Raw genomic sequence first — 14,884 nt, forward strand, 5'->3', positions numbered from 1 at the left:
TGAGCAAGAGTGAGACCTCGTCTCTACTACAAATAGAAAGAAATTAATTGGCCAACTAAAAATATATAGAAAAAATTAGCCGGGCATGGTGGTGCCTGCCTGTAGTCCCAAGCTACTTGGGAGGCTGAGGCAGGAGGATTGCTTGAGCCCAGGAGTTTGAGGTTGCTGTGAGCTAGGCTGACGCCACAGCACTCTAGGCCAGGCAACAGAGCGAGACTCTGTCTCAAAAAAAAAAAAAAAAAAAAAAGAGTATTTACAAAGATGGAGGCAAAGTATGCAGAACCCGCAAGGAATAATGCAGTAGCCCAGGAATAGTAGCAATATACTTGTTATTCTTCCTACAAGTCCTACAAGTCCCCTTCCTACAAGGGGAGAGAGTGGTTACCAGAATCCAGAAGGAGAATTTCCGGTAGAAAAGGCCACCTTGAGAGAAGCAGTAACAGCCTGAGGGAGACACAGCTAGCCAGAGGCATTTTCACCTCTGTCTCCTTTCTCCCTCTTATCTCCTACCGAGGTCCTTATCAGTCAAAACCCAGTGGAAGTCAGAGGGCGAGGAGCCTTCAGGGTAGAAAACAAGATGGAGAAAGTAGGAGAGTGGAGCTGAAGAAGCAACCGGAAGTTATTCAGCACAGCTGGCTTAATGGTAGAATGGTGGAACTTCAGCTTCTAAAAAGTATACTGAGATATTAATGTACAGAATTAGTTAACTGTTCCTCTAGTACAGTAGAGGATCTATTTCCAAGACCTATGTGAGAGTTCTTTTGGAACAAAGGTTATAAAAAAGTCCAGGATTGGGTCACTCTTTGTAGAGAAGTCCAAGCTGCTGGCTCTCAACCAGCAGGGAATACTTGCCAATGTCTGGAGACATTTTGGTTGTCACAACTGGGGTGAGTCCTACTGTCATCTAATGGGTAGAGATCAAGGGTGCTGCTCAACGTCTTGCAATGCACAAGAGCACCCTCCTCAGCAAAAGATATCCAGCCCCAAATGTCAATCGTGCTGACTTTGCGAACCCTGCTCCATCCTGCCTTCTCTTCTTCTTACCACTTTTTTTCTATCTGAAAATATCTTCTATTTATTTATTTAATTGATTTTGTTGTATCTGTCTCCACTATGAGAGCATAACCTCTGGGAAAGCAGAAGTTTGGATTGTCTTGTCTGTCTCTCTGCCACTGGTGCTTAGAATAGCACCTGCCACATATTAGGCACCCCATAAAAATGCCTGCTTGAATGAATGGAAAAGAAAATGAAGTTTGTCCAACATAATTTGCTTTTAATGAAGCTGTGATAATTTCTGGGGTTTGCTGCTTCTTTTTTCAAGGGAGATGTACTACATTTAGTTTGGAAGCAACATAGATGCATCTCAAAATCCATCTCTTCTCTTCTTTTGAAATTTGAAGCTATAGTTATCTATTTTTAGTGTTCTCATATTTCTCCTGTTTGTTATAATTCCTCCAAGATTCTTATAGCCTTTCAGTTTTCTGAGAATGCTGTTATTCTCCACTCAACCTCATGGAGAAAAAAAATAGGTGTGTCTATCCAGTTTTTTTCTTGGTCATCTGTTGCATACACCATGGGTATTACAATCTCTTCAGTTTGAATGGCCTTTTCCTTATCAGAGAGGAAACATTGTTCTACTCAGTCATCTGTTAATGCGTATCAACTCAAGCAGCAGCTGACAATATATAATCTTCAAAAAACTTTTTCATTTTTACCTTTTAAACCTCAATTTGTTAAAGAATAGCTTGAAAGTATTAATTGGGCTTTCAGGGAATAACTAAAACTCCACTGGGGAATTTGACATTTACCATGCCCTTTTTGTCAATATAATAATCGGGATGCTACTTACTGCATTTAAGCAGTAATTCTTATTTTAAAAAATAATTGTAACTGCCTTCACCTAATGAATAAAATAATACATTTTCTCTGGTGCCCAGCTGACTCTGAGTTAGAACTATTTTGCCCTGGCACAATCTGGGAGAACATCTTCCAAGACAAAAGGAAGAGTCACTGGTCATAACCATGTGCCACACTTCCCATTTAATGAAGTATTACTTAAATGTCTTAAGGGTAGCTATGATTGGCCTGACAACAATAACTTAATCACTTTTCATATCAACTGGTGACTTTAAAAATAGATGGTATTATTTTAAACAGAATTAGTTACAGAGTCTGTTCTGGAGCTTTCAATTGCTGCCTATCCCTTGTGGGGAGGGGACCCCCTCTCCAGTGAGCCAGCCCTTCCTGAAGACAAGAGCCCCATTGCTCAGCCCTTACCCTGGACAGATATTCCCAGGATGCAGCCAGCTCTGAAGTCGTCTTTTCTCCCTAACCATTTTTCACCCCTCTTGCCTTTGAGAGACTGACCTAGTCAGTGACCCTGCAAGGTGACACCCTTCTGTGAGCCCTACCTCTAATCTCCTCCATGGCATCTGAGAAATTATTTCGGAACTACTCATAATTCTTGTACTTTAAATAAAGGCATAAAATTTGCTCCATCTCTTCCCTTCCCCGCTGCCTCTCCTCACTGTAAGAACAGGAGCTAAAGTCTCTTAAGCACTTACCATCCTATTCTCTGCTGAGTAATTCACTTTCCCAGTCCACTAGAGTTGGATTAATTGGAGACTGATCAGCACAGCTGGCTTAATTGGAGAGTGATGGAACTTCAGCTTCTGAAAAGCGTTCCGAAACATTAATGTACAGGATTAGTTAACTGTTCCCCCAGTACATTGGAGAAACCTAAAACTGCCCCATCCCCCTATTCTGCCATAGTCCTCTCCCACCCCACCCCCCACCAAAAAAGGGAGGAGATCATGTAACATGGGATTTCTAGCTACTTTCCAAATTGACATTTTTCCTGATTATGACCAGAAGTCTTTGATTTATCTCATAATATATTTTTTTCTTTGAAGATCACACAAATGAATGTATGGCTTTCTGTTATGTAAATGTTTCATTATATTTTACTTGCCTTAATCACATCAATATTTCTGCTGGCATTTTTAGAATTAATAATAATATTAGTAGCTAAGGTTTATTGCGAGTTTATTTTAACCCAGACTCTCTACACAGGTTATCTTACAAATTTAAAGGAACATTATAATTTATTACTCCTTCTGTGAATGAGCAGTGTGAGGCACCGTGTGGTTTAGTAACATGCACAGCTGCTAATAACTGGGGCCTTCTGACTTCAGGGCCCACTTTAGCCTCTGCACACCTTTGTCTCCCAAAAGCCAAAGCTGTGGGAATCCTGGGCAAGCATCCTAACTTTCTCTAGAACCTTCAATCAGACTTCTTTATGCATCCTGCTACACTTCCACAGTCCATTCTATTATGATCTTAACCACTATTCATTAAATGAAGATAATTAAATTGCCATCTTATATGGATGTGCTGTGAAGCTACAGGATTTTTTAAAGAGGTTTCAGGAGAACTAAATTTCTTACAACTTGTGCTTTTAGCCCATTCCCATCATCGCATCCCACTCAGAAACAGGGATGGCAGCAGTTTTCCTGAGCAGACATAAAAACCAAAGGGCATTTCTGACTCCACAACCTGGGCGAGAGAGTATTTATTGTATATTCCCAAATGAAACTCAGCACAGCTCCAGCTCTGGCCCCCAGTGGGAGCGGCCGGTGCACTGAGCGATCTGGGAGGCAGGTGATCATCCTTATTTAGATGTGCCAGAGATCATGTGACCAGAAAATGGAGGCGAATCTGTATTTCCAGTTAACTGCTCCAGGAGAGAGATGCTGAGGAGCTGTAACTGTGCATCCTTCTCATCCTCCCGTTAGCAAGCCTCCTCTCATCCTCAGAGGTAGGTGGGTCCTGGTGCGGCTTTAGGAGGATCGGGTGAGGGGAGGACAGATTGCGATGGAGAGTATCGTTCTCAAAGGCTAGTCTGTTGCTGCTGGGAAGTTGGAGGGGGAGCCGGGAGCCGGGAGGTGGGTGAGAGGATGCTCAATTCTGCCCAGCCCCTCGCAACTGGCAGCTGGCAGCTACATTTCATTCTGGATCAGCTTACACTGGGAAGCCTTGTGGTCTTTATGCTATCTCCGCCTCTTTCTTGGAGATCAGGTAATTAGGAAAAACAGACGCTGCATAGCTATAATCATTTTGTATTCTTTATGTTTGCGATGAAAACGGAGATAGAAAAGCAAAGGAAGTGACAGCTTTGAAACTGTTTAGGACTATTGCTTAATGAATATTATAATGTCTATTTGGACTATTTGACAAGCATGACAGCCCTGGTAGAGTGGCATTTTAATTTTGTATATTATTCCTAATAGTTGTTGAAGATAGTAACATACACTTCTCTATTTTTCTAAAGAATCTTATAACCTTTGAGTCTTACCTGAGTTTTAAGCTGCAAAAATAGGTCATCCTAAAAATGGGCTTATGTTGTTCTCTTTGTATTTACAAAATCTAGAGACAGAAATAATATTCTACTGAGAGGGTATTGATGTTTCACTGAGAAACTAAGTTATATGAGATGCTAAAAAAGAAATTACCACCTGGTTAATTTCAACCAAGAAACACAGATTATTAAATTTCTATGTGGAAACTAGGAAACAAAACTAGACTCCCACCTAGAGAAGTGATTGAAAGTATGATTCTGCCTGAAATCAGAGTACTGGCCATGTTGATTTAAGAGAGAAAGGCATAATCTCCATAAACTGCCCCCTCTTTGATGTGAACTCTTGACAGGGTTCGAATCTTATGTAAACTGCTGCTGTTCAGAGTTCAGCTTCCAACCAGATGGCTCCCAAGCCTCTCCTGTGGAGAAAAATGGGATCTGCTCCTGCGTGAGTCCATTTCAAAATCTGCATTTGATGAAAGTTTTCTTAAAATCATAATTGATAATATGCACAGAATGTAAATATGGACTAATTACATTAACATGCCTGGTGAGCAAAAATATCCATGGCATTTCTCTAAATTGATAAGAGAAAATTCTTATCTGAGAAGTAAAAAAAAAAAAAAATGACCTTTATGGAAATGTCTCTGGCAAATTAGACATTTTGAGGACAGTGAAAGCTCTGTACTTTAAAATAGCTTGGACCCTGCTCTGCAACTCAAAGACAAAGAGCAAGTTGACGCTGTTGTCATTCAAAGTCTGCAGCACCTAAACATCCCCTGGCGCTTTAGCTTTGTAATGCAAAGTCTCCCTTGGAGTCCTAAATCAGGTCTAAAGCCCCACAGGTACTTAAGGATAATGAGCCAGATCCTCCTTCCCATTAACAAGAAGTCAAATTAACTTTTTTCCTGTGGTTTGGTTCGTCCCAGTGAATTTCCATTTTCATTCTACTTGGTTTCTTTATTCTTCAGTGGCTTTGTACTCCTGGAAAGATTTCTCTTCAATACAAGATACTTACATATAAAGAATAAAGGATCACAGTACTTTCTTGATCTTAAAACTTCATACTTTCCAGCTAGCTAGATGACAAGGTGTGGGGTTTTTACATGGGTTCATGTGTTCAACATAGGTTACAGTGCAAAAGCTTGGGTTCACCTACAGCAAACAAAAGCTGAATTTTTCTTAACTAGCCTGAAGTTGCTTGCCCTTCACTCGCCATGTCAAGATTTTGCCATCTGACTCTTTACGTGAACCAAGCTCCTGCCAGAGCAGTATTTGCATATGGGATGCTTTCTTATTTTCTTACAATTAGAGTTAATGGTGTAGTTGGGGGAAGGGACCAGGGGTGAGAAGAGGCAGAAAGAAAGATGTCAAAGGACAGATTTTCCCCCGGTATCCTGTCTGCACCAGAGTTGACAAAGAACATGTGACCATGGCTCCTTCTGGAATAATAATGGCAGGAATTGCAGGGTGCTGGTGGACAGGTACATGAGAGGTGCATAAGAGAAGAGGCAAGAGTAGAAGCCCCCCATCCATTTGAGCACCACTGTCATTTGAGGGCTGCTGCCAAAGTCGGCTCTATCTTGTTCTGACAATAGGCTATTTGCCTGCTGTTTTTATAGTTGTCTGATTCTCTGTATTGGTCTTGCATCCTGAGGGTTAACTGCTTAAAGTAATATAAGCTGAACTAAATCTCAGAATTCATTTTGATTCGGTTCTTGAGTTTACAAGCAAGAAAATGAGCCCTAGTTTGAGGGAGTGATTGGTTTAAGATCACAGCCAGTCAGGGGCTGGCTGGGATGGGATTACAGCCCAGGGTTGCCAGTGCTTGAAGGTGTGCCTTTTCTCTCTCTCTCTCTCTCTCTCTCTCTCTCTCTCTCTCTCTCTCTCTCTCAGCCCAGGGCTTTTGATAAGCCCTTAGCAAAATCTGGTCCATGCATTTGCATTTCTCAGGACTTAAAAAAGACCTACCACTCTCCTATTTTTAAGATAAGGTGGCATTTCCTGCTTCCTTTACAACTTTCAGACTCATATACATCTGGGGAAAATGACACTGAACTCCATTCTCAGAACTTGTGCATGTGTTATGAACAGGATGCTGTCCCCAAGGACTGTGTGTGATGCAAAGGTAATTAAGATGCAGTCTCCTACCTCACTCCAGTGGGAAGGGGGAAGTAAAACAAATGGCTTGCAAAGGGCAGAGAGAAATCAATTCCATACAAGGTATAACAGAGGGTCTCTGGGTGCTTAAAGGTAGGGAGAGTGTTGCTCCATTTCCTTTGTTTAGAGGAGCAAGTAAAGGATTCATGGATGAGGTAGATTTAATAGGTAAGAGGATGACTGGAGGAAAATGTCACCATCCTGTCTTCACACACCACCCCAACGGGAGCACCCCAGTAAATTTTTGCACACTCATTAACACAGGAAGTGTAGTCATAGAGACCACAGTCCAGCACTGAGACCGTGGCTGAAGGCTGATGAAACAGGTGTGGGTTGGCTCTATCTTGTTCTGATGAGAGAGTCCATGCTTTCTTTACTTTGCTTATATTAACTTATATCAAGTAACTCACCAAGACTGCAGGTTCTCAATCATGAAGAATGAAATGATGACTTTCCAGAGGGCTTGCCAATTCTTCTGCAGGCACCTCCCTAGTCGGTTCTCATCTTCCTCTATTTTCAAGCACAACTGCTTTCTTCTGTGTCTGCAGTTCTGGAACCGCCTCCTTTCTTTCCTTGCCAGGCACAGTTCCAGCCTTGGTTACGTTTCGGGTGGACTACCACCTCCCATCTTGCTTTCCATTTCCCCTGCACCATTGCCAGTCTGTCGCCGATCACAGTGCTCAGCTCAAAAAACATTGGCTTCCCACTGCCAACACAGAACAGAACGAGTATTGACCCTGGGCATAGGGGCTGGGGAGAAAGTGGGAAGAAAGGGAACAGAACAGAATAGATATAATTTATCCTCACTACCTCATCAGCTTACCCACGAGGCCAAATGCCGCCTTTTACTGGAGACTTCAAGATTGATCCACTCTACCCCCACAGCTAGAGGAACTACTCCTGCCTCTAAAATTCCATGGTTACCTCTCATGACATTTAGCCCTTCCTGTGTTGTTTTATGTGAACTTGTATGTGTCTTTTTCTCTTTATGCTCCTAGATTTTAAATATTCTCCAAGTAGAATGTGTCTCTGATCCATTCTCTTTGCAGTATACCCTCCCCCAGACTAGCTTAACATTTTCCACGTGGGTCTAGGACTCAAACGTTTGTTGAACTCATACCCGAATGAACAGCTTGAGAAACAAACAGTGAGTAGCAGAGAGAAGGTACATCTGTCAAAGCTTGTGGTAAACTGGCTTGGAAACTCTAAGCAGTTAACCAGAATGATTTGGGTATAGTTTTGCTTGGAGATAGAAATCTTTCAAAATCCCTTCCAATACAAAAACTGAAAACCAAACATGTGCTTTCAATATTGCCCTGAAAAGCTGGATTTAGTGTTGTCCAAACCCAACATGAAAGTCCCATTCATAAAGCCACCATTGCCCAAGATGCAAGAGAATTACCAGAGAAATAAAAATGTTACCACTTAATGATTACATTTTTTCTACATCCAACTCCCAGAGATATCCAGGACAGGTTGATGAAATTGGTAATTCTAGAAATAGCTCTTCTTAAAATAGAATAGGAGTGAAACCAACAGAGTGTGATCCCAAGAGAGCAGTTGAGTAAGAGGTAGGTTAGAAGGAGAGGTAAAATGGAGATGAAAGGAGAGCTAGAGACAGCTAACGTGTAGAAAGGTTGGCATTGATAACTGAAAACAAGCAAGCTTGGGATGGAGTGGGTCCTCATCCCTGGGCTGGCCATGGGAAGGTTTTCCTTGCACATTAGACCAGGTTCAGGGGTGATCAAAGCTCATGTCTTTGTTATAAAGGCAGAGACTGGATTTCCTATGATGAACATCTCCCCAAATTTCTCATGTATTTGCCAGTTTATAAGCTCAAGTTTGCTTCTAACTAGATTGATGGGTGTGTGGCTGGTTTTAAGCAATGAAGTTTATTTCCCAGTACTTCTATCAGCAGAGACCTGGTCACCTGAAAATAAGAGTGATTTATAAGACAGAGTCCTAGAATCCCATGTAATGCTATAATTCTGTAAATGACAATTATTTAAAACCATGAGAACATTTTCCCCCTTGAATAGCTGTCTACATTTACACAATGAAGACATAGCCACGCCTGTAATCCTAGCACTCTGGGAGGCCCAGGCAGGGAGGATTGCTCAAGCTCAGGAGTTCGAAACCAGCCTGAGCAAGAGCGAGACCCAGTCTCTACTAAAAAATGGAAGGAAATTAATTGGCCAACTAAAAATATATAGAAAAAATTAGCCTGGCATGGTGGCGCTTGCCTGTAGTCCCAGCTACTCGGGAGGCTGAAGCAGGAGAATTGCTTGAGCCCAGGAGTTTGAGGTTGCTGTGAGCTAGGCTGATGCCACGGCACTCTAGCTGGGGCAACAGAGTGAGACTCTGTCTCCAAAAAAAAAAAAGACATAGCAATGAGAAAGAAATGGCTAAATGAATCAGTTCTTGCCGTGAGGTTAGTGTAGCTGTATGATTACTGAAAGTATCCCTCTGGAGAGTATGAAATTAATCAAGTCTTATAAATGAGCTTTGTAGAATGTGATTATACGCTGCAGTGGGGTACATGTAAGTAAAGGCGATGGCCTCTTTCTCTCAGTCTCGAGGGGCCTAACTTGTCTTTCTCACTCTTCCTGTAGATCTGTCAGGCAGCAATAGAAGGGCTTCCTAGTAGAGAGAATGAACAAAGTGACTGATATGCTCCTTCCAGAGTAAAGATTCTTCTCCTTGAAACTGGATGTGCCTGTGAAGATCAGATACTATATTAGTTGCTAGGGCCACCGTAACAAAGTACCCGAAGCTGAGTGGCTTAAACAGTAGAAATGTATTTTCTCACAGTTCCAGAGGCTGGAAGTCTGACATCAAAGTATTGGCCAGGTTGGTTACTTCAGTGGCCTCTCTCCTTGGCTTGCATATGGCGACCTTCTCTCCATGTCTTCTCATGGTTCGCCGTCTGCGTGTGTTTGTGTCCAAATTTCCTCTTCTTACAAGGACACCAGTCATATTGAATTAGGGCCCACCCTAGTGACCTCATTTTCACTTAATTACCACTGCAAAAATCCTACCTCCAAATGCACTCACATTTTGAGGTACTGGACTAACCTGGAGTTCAGCATATAAATTTTGGGGGAGGGGGGGAATAACACAATTAAGCCCATAATAGATACTTTAGGAATGTAACAGTGGATGTGTCAGGAATGCCTGATGTTTCTGTGATTGGTGACAGGCCCCCAACCTCCTGAAATCATTTGTCGTACTTTCGTGATGAGTTTACGTACCACTTCAAGGTTTCTATGACCACCTTGGAGACTCACAGTGAATATAGAAGGCTTAGTTTAGCCCCAAATCTTCTAATAATAGTAATATTAAAAGTGATAATACATTAGAACTTTTGCCAAATACTTTATTGCTTATCTCTTTGAAATCTCTCCTATCATACCCATTTTGCAGATGAGGCAAACTAAGTCTTAGAGAAGTCCAGTAACTTTATCACAGTTACATGGTTAAAAAGAAGCAGAAGTGGGACTTATCCCATTGATCCCACTGTGGTAGATCACCTCCCTATTTGTGAGCATTGTTTTTCTTAAACTGGTCTCAAAGGCTAAGGAGAAATTCCTTGCAGGAGAATGAGTCTGGGGATGGAGGTATGAAAGGACTTGAAGTTTTTCAGCTTTGCATTGGGAATCTAAGGGATTTCAGAGTCCTCAAAGAGCATAGAAATCTTTAAGTGTTTTTGTAGAATTTTCCCATTGCCAAGAGGTAGCTAACTTGGATCTCTTAGACCCCAACCATTGGGAAGGTGGAGGAAGTGAGAACCAGAGGCAGGAACAGGGAGTAGGGACTTTGGAGCTGCCCTGCAGCTGAGACTGCAGCCAAGTCCCACTTCTCTCTCCCCTTCCCTCTGACTTGTCTGGAAGCAAATAACACTGGGAGGCAAACTACCAGGGCAGACAAACTCAAGTAGCTTTGTCCAAAAGTGGCCTCAGACTGACAGAAGTAGAGAGTAAAATGGTGGTTACCAGAGGCTGGGAGGGTGGGGGGTGGGCATGGGGACTTGTTGATCAAAGGGTACAAAATTTCAATTAGACAAGGAGAATAAGCTTTAGTGATCTGTTGTACAGAGTGGTGACTATAATAAATAATAATATAATGCACTGTATATTTCAAAATTACTAAAATAGTAGGGATTTTTTATTATATTTTTTTAAAGAGATGGGGTCTTGCTCTTGCTCTGCCTGGTCTCAAACAGCCTGACTGCTCAAGCAATCCTCCCACCTCGGCCTCCCAGACTGCTAGGATAAAGAATAGATTTTAAATGTTTTTTCCACACAAAAAAGTAAGTATGTGAGGCTGTGGATGTCAGTTAGCTTGATTTAATCATTCCGCAATGTAAATATGCATCAAAACATCACCCTGTCCCCATAAACATAATATATACAATTATTACTTGTCAATTAAAAATAAGATTTAAAAAAAAATTTAAAAAGCGTCCTCAGGTTTCAGGTCATGTCCTCTCCTCACAGGACATTAGGATTAGAGGAGCGATACACACAAATGCATTCATCCGACAAACGTGTAAGGGTCAGCTGATTTCAAGAATCATCACCCTGGTACTTCATATGAGAGATAGCCCTGTGTTTATAAAGAATATACCACATGTAAGCTCTCTGAGAGCATACATATTTTTCCCAATCTGTCTTATCAGTCAGGTCATTTTTGGGTGGCTGGTGACAAAAACCCAACGTTCCCTGGCTTAGGCTAAAAAGCACGTTACTTGGCTTTTAGCATGAAAAACTCAGGAATTAACTAGGCTGTCTGCAGAGGTGGATAAGGAAGTTCCAGTTAAGTAGCCGATGTTTATCATTCTTTTTTCCACCTGTTGCCTCTGTTTCTCAATAGATTGGGTTCCTTTCTCTATAGTGCCCTCAGGTTTACATTATCTTCAGCTGGCAATTCCCCCCCAGAAAGGGTTTCTTTTTTCCAGAAGTTTCCACAAAGTCTGGGTGGAGTCTCACTAGAACAAGTGGAGTCACATGCTTATTCCTGGAACCAATCACTGTTGGCAGGGGGTGGGGACTATGCTGATTGGGCAGGCCTGGGTCATGTGACTGTCTCTGAAAAGGGGAGTAGTTAGCCTCAACAGTCAAAACCTTTGGACTTAGCGTGATGGAGAAATGATTCTCCAAAGGGAATATAGAGGTGATGTTATCAAAAGAGGAATGAGGCTGGGCAGGCTGATACTGAATTTAAAATATATAATTTTATTTTTATACATAAAATATATTTTCTAAGTTTTCTATGAATAGCATGTATTTTTATAATGAACAAGCTGCAAGTCCTTTTTTAAATATTTCTGAGAAGGTAAAGCCCCTCTGAAAGTCTAAATTGCTCCCTCTACCCAGGGGCTTCTTGATAAGGTCAAGACCAAAATCTCTTCTTTCTCCCAAGGTTTTTATCACAGTCACTGGCTCCTAATAATACTGGCTTGTTCAGACATGTCTCACTTTGTCACCTCCTCTGCCTTAGCCACTTCCCACAATTCTGAGAGTTCCTCAGAGGTTTTTTTGTTGTTGTTTATGTATTAATAATTTCAGTTTGGTGGGTGGGGTGCTCACGCCCATTATCCTAGCACTCTGGGTAGCCAAGGCAGGATGATCCTGTGAGCTCAGGAGTTTGAGACCAGCCTAAGAAAGAGTGAGACCCCGACTCTACCAAAAATACAAAAAATGAACTAGGCATGGGGGTGCATGCCTGTAGTCCCAGCTACTTGGGAGGCTGAGGCAGCAGGATTGCTTGAGCCCAGGAATTTGAGGTTGCTGTGAGCTGGGCTGACACCAGGGCACTCACTCTAGTGGATATCCACAAAATGAGATCGCAACAGAGCGAGACTCTGTCTCAAAAATAATAATAATGATATCAGTTCATCTTTAAAATAAACTATTTGGGCTTGATTAAAAATTTCAAGGTGATGGTATCTCTTTAAAAAAGACACATTTGTCTGGGTTAGATTTAATTACTGGTTTTTAGAAAAATTTCTAGCTGGTAAGAATTCCCTGAAAGGAGTTTTGAGCATAATTCTGGGACATTTTTATATGTATTTTTATGTGACGTTCTGGGATAATTTATTTCCACAATGCTGATATGATACACTTGATTGTGAGAACAGTTGAAGAGCACCTTTCTGGTAGTTCAGGTATAAAAATGATGCTTATCTTGAAGCCATGGCAGAAGCATCAGATGTCCCAGGAAATCAAGGTCTAGTGCACCCGAGTGGATATCCACAAAATGAGATCGTTCACAGGCAGGTCCCAGAGCTCTAATTTCCCTATCAGGCTACAGTTAGCAGTTTATGATCCGAAGGTGGTTTTGTGAGCTTAGAAAAATCTATCTTATACCCACTCCCAGGGCACTTGCTTTTTTTTTTTTTTTAAACTATGATAAGAAAAATATAACATAAAAGTTACCATCTCAATCATTAAGTGTACAGTTCAGTAGTGTTCAGTATATTCACAAGTGCTGGGCAACAAATCCTCATAACTTTTTCATCTTGCAAAACTAAAACTCTATACCCATTAAACAACAACTCTCCATTTTTCCCTTTCCCTGGCCTCTGGCAACCCACTGTTCTACAGTCTGTTCCCATGAACTTGACTGCTTTAGATAACTTCAGATAGGTGGTTTTTATGTGTATGACTATCTTATTTCATTTAGCATGATGTCCCTAAGGTTCATCCATTTTTGTAGCCTGTGACTGGATTTCCTTCCTTTTTAAGGCTGAATAATATTGTATTTATATTACCACATTTTATCTATTCATACGTCAATGGGCACTTGAGTTGCTTCCACCTATTGTCTATTCTAACTAATACCGCTGTGTAAGTGTGTGAGCAAATATCTATGTGAGATCCTACTTTCAATTCTTTTGGATATATATTCAGAAGATCATATGACAATAATATTTTTAATTTCTTTGAGGAACTACCATACTGTTTCCAGAGTGGCTGTATCATTTTACATTCCCACCAGCAGTGCACAAGGGTTCCAATTACTCCACATCCTTGACAATACTTATTATTTTCTGGTTTTCTGATAGCCATCCTAATGGGTATGAGTTGGTATATCATTATAGTTTTGATTTGCATTTTTCTAATGGTTAGTGATGTTGGGTATCTTTTCATATGCTTTTTTGCCATGTATATATCATGTTTAGAGAAATGCCTATTTATGTCCTTTGCCCATTTTAAAATCAGGTTATTTATATTTTTGGTTTTGGGTTTTAGGAGTTTTAAAAAATATGTTCAAGATATTAACCCCTTATCAGATATATGATTTACATATGTTTTCACTCATTCCATAGGTTGCCTTTCACTCTTTTTTTTTTGAGACAGAGTCTCACTTTGTTGCCCAGGCTACAGTGAGTGCCATGGCGTCAGCCTAGCTCACAGCAACCTCAAACTCCTGGGCTCAAGCAATCCTGCTGCCTCAGCCTCCCAAGTAGCTGGGACTACAGGCATGCACCACCATGCCCGGCTAATTTTTTCTATATATATTAGTTGGCCAATTAATTTCTTTCTATTTATAGTAGAGACGGTATCTCACTCTTGCTCTGACTGGTTTCGAACTTCTGACCTTTGAGCAATCCGCCCGCCTCAGCCTCCCAGAGTGCTAGGATTACAGGCGTGAGTCATGGCACCTGGCTTACCTTTCACCCTTGATTGCATCCTTTGATGCACAAAGTCTTTAAATTTGATATAGTCTAATTTATCTATTTTTGCTTTTGTTGCCTGTGCTTTTGGTGTCACAGCCAAGAAATTATGGTCAAATCCAATGTCATGAAGCTTTTCTCCTATGTTTTCTTCTAGAAGTTTTATAGTTTTAGATCTTATGTTTTGGTCTTTAATCCATTTTGAGCTAATTTTTGTATACTGTATAAGGTGAGGGTCTAACTTCATTCTTTTGCATGTGGAAATCCAGTTTTCCCAGCACCATTTGTTGAAGATATGGCCATTACCCCATTGAATGGTCTTGCCACCCTTGTCAAAGATCATTTGACCATATATGTGAGGGTTTATTTCTGGGCTCTCTATTCTATTGCATTGGTCTATATATCTGTCTTTATGCCAATACCACACTGTTTTGATTACTATAGGTCTGTGGTAAGTTTTGAAATCAGCAAGTGTGAGACCTCCAACTTTGTTGTTCCTTTTCAAGATTGTTTTGGGTATTTGAGGTCGTTTGGAATTCCAAATGAATTTTAGAATGGATTCTTCTATTTCTTCAAAAATTGCCATTGGGACCCAGGACACCTGATTTGGAAAACCACTTTTCTAGTCTAACTTTTAACAAAATTACTGAAATATTGACAACAATATCTAACCCTTCTGCAGTTTCATT

The 14,884-nt window shown here is 41.0% G+C and overlaps 1 protein-coding gene across 10 annotated transcripts in view; it reads left to right on the forward strand.

Moving 5' to 3' along the window:
* The window catches only part of PRUNE2 (prune homolog 2 with BCH domain), a 260,827-nt gene that overhangs the window by 183,862 nt on the left and 62,081 nt on the right, over nt 1-14,884 (forward strand). Inside the window, exon 1 of one of the 10 annotated variants that reach the window (XM_076008617.1) lies at nt 3,855-4,077. The exons of the other annotated variants lie outside the window; for them this stretch is intronic. The gene's annotated coding sequence lies outside the window, so the exon portion shown is untranslated. Of the gene's footprint in view, nt 1-3,854; nt 4,078-14,884 lie in introns of those variants that run through there. 10 annotated transcript variants of the gene reach the window in all.

Source organism: Microcebus murinus, chromosome 12 (genome assembly GCF_040939455.1).
Source record: "Microcebus murinus isolate Inina chromosome 12, M.murinus_Inina_mat1.0, whole genome shotgun sequence".
Taxonomy (NCBI): domain Eukaryota; kingdom Metazoa; phylum Chordata; class Mammalia; order Primates; family Cheirogaleidae; genus Microcebus; species Microcebus murinus.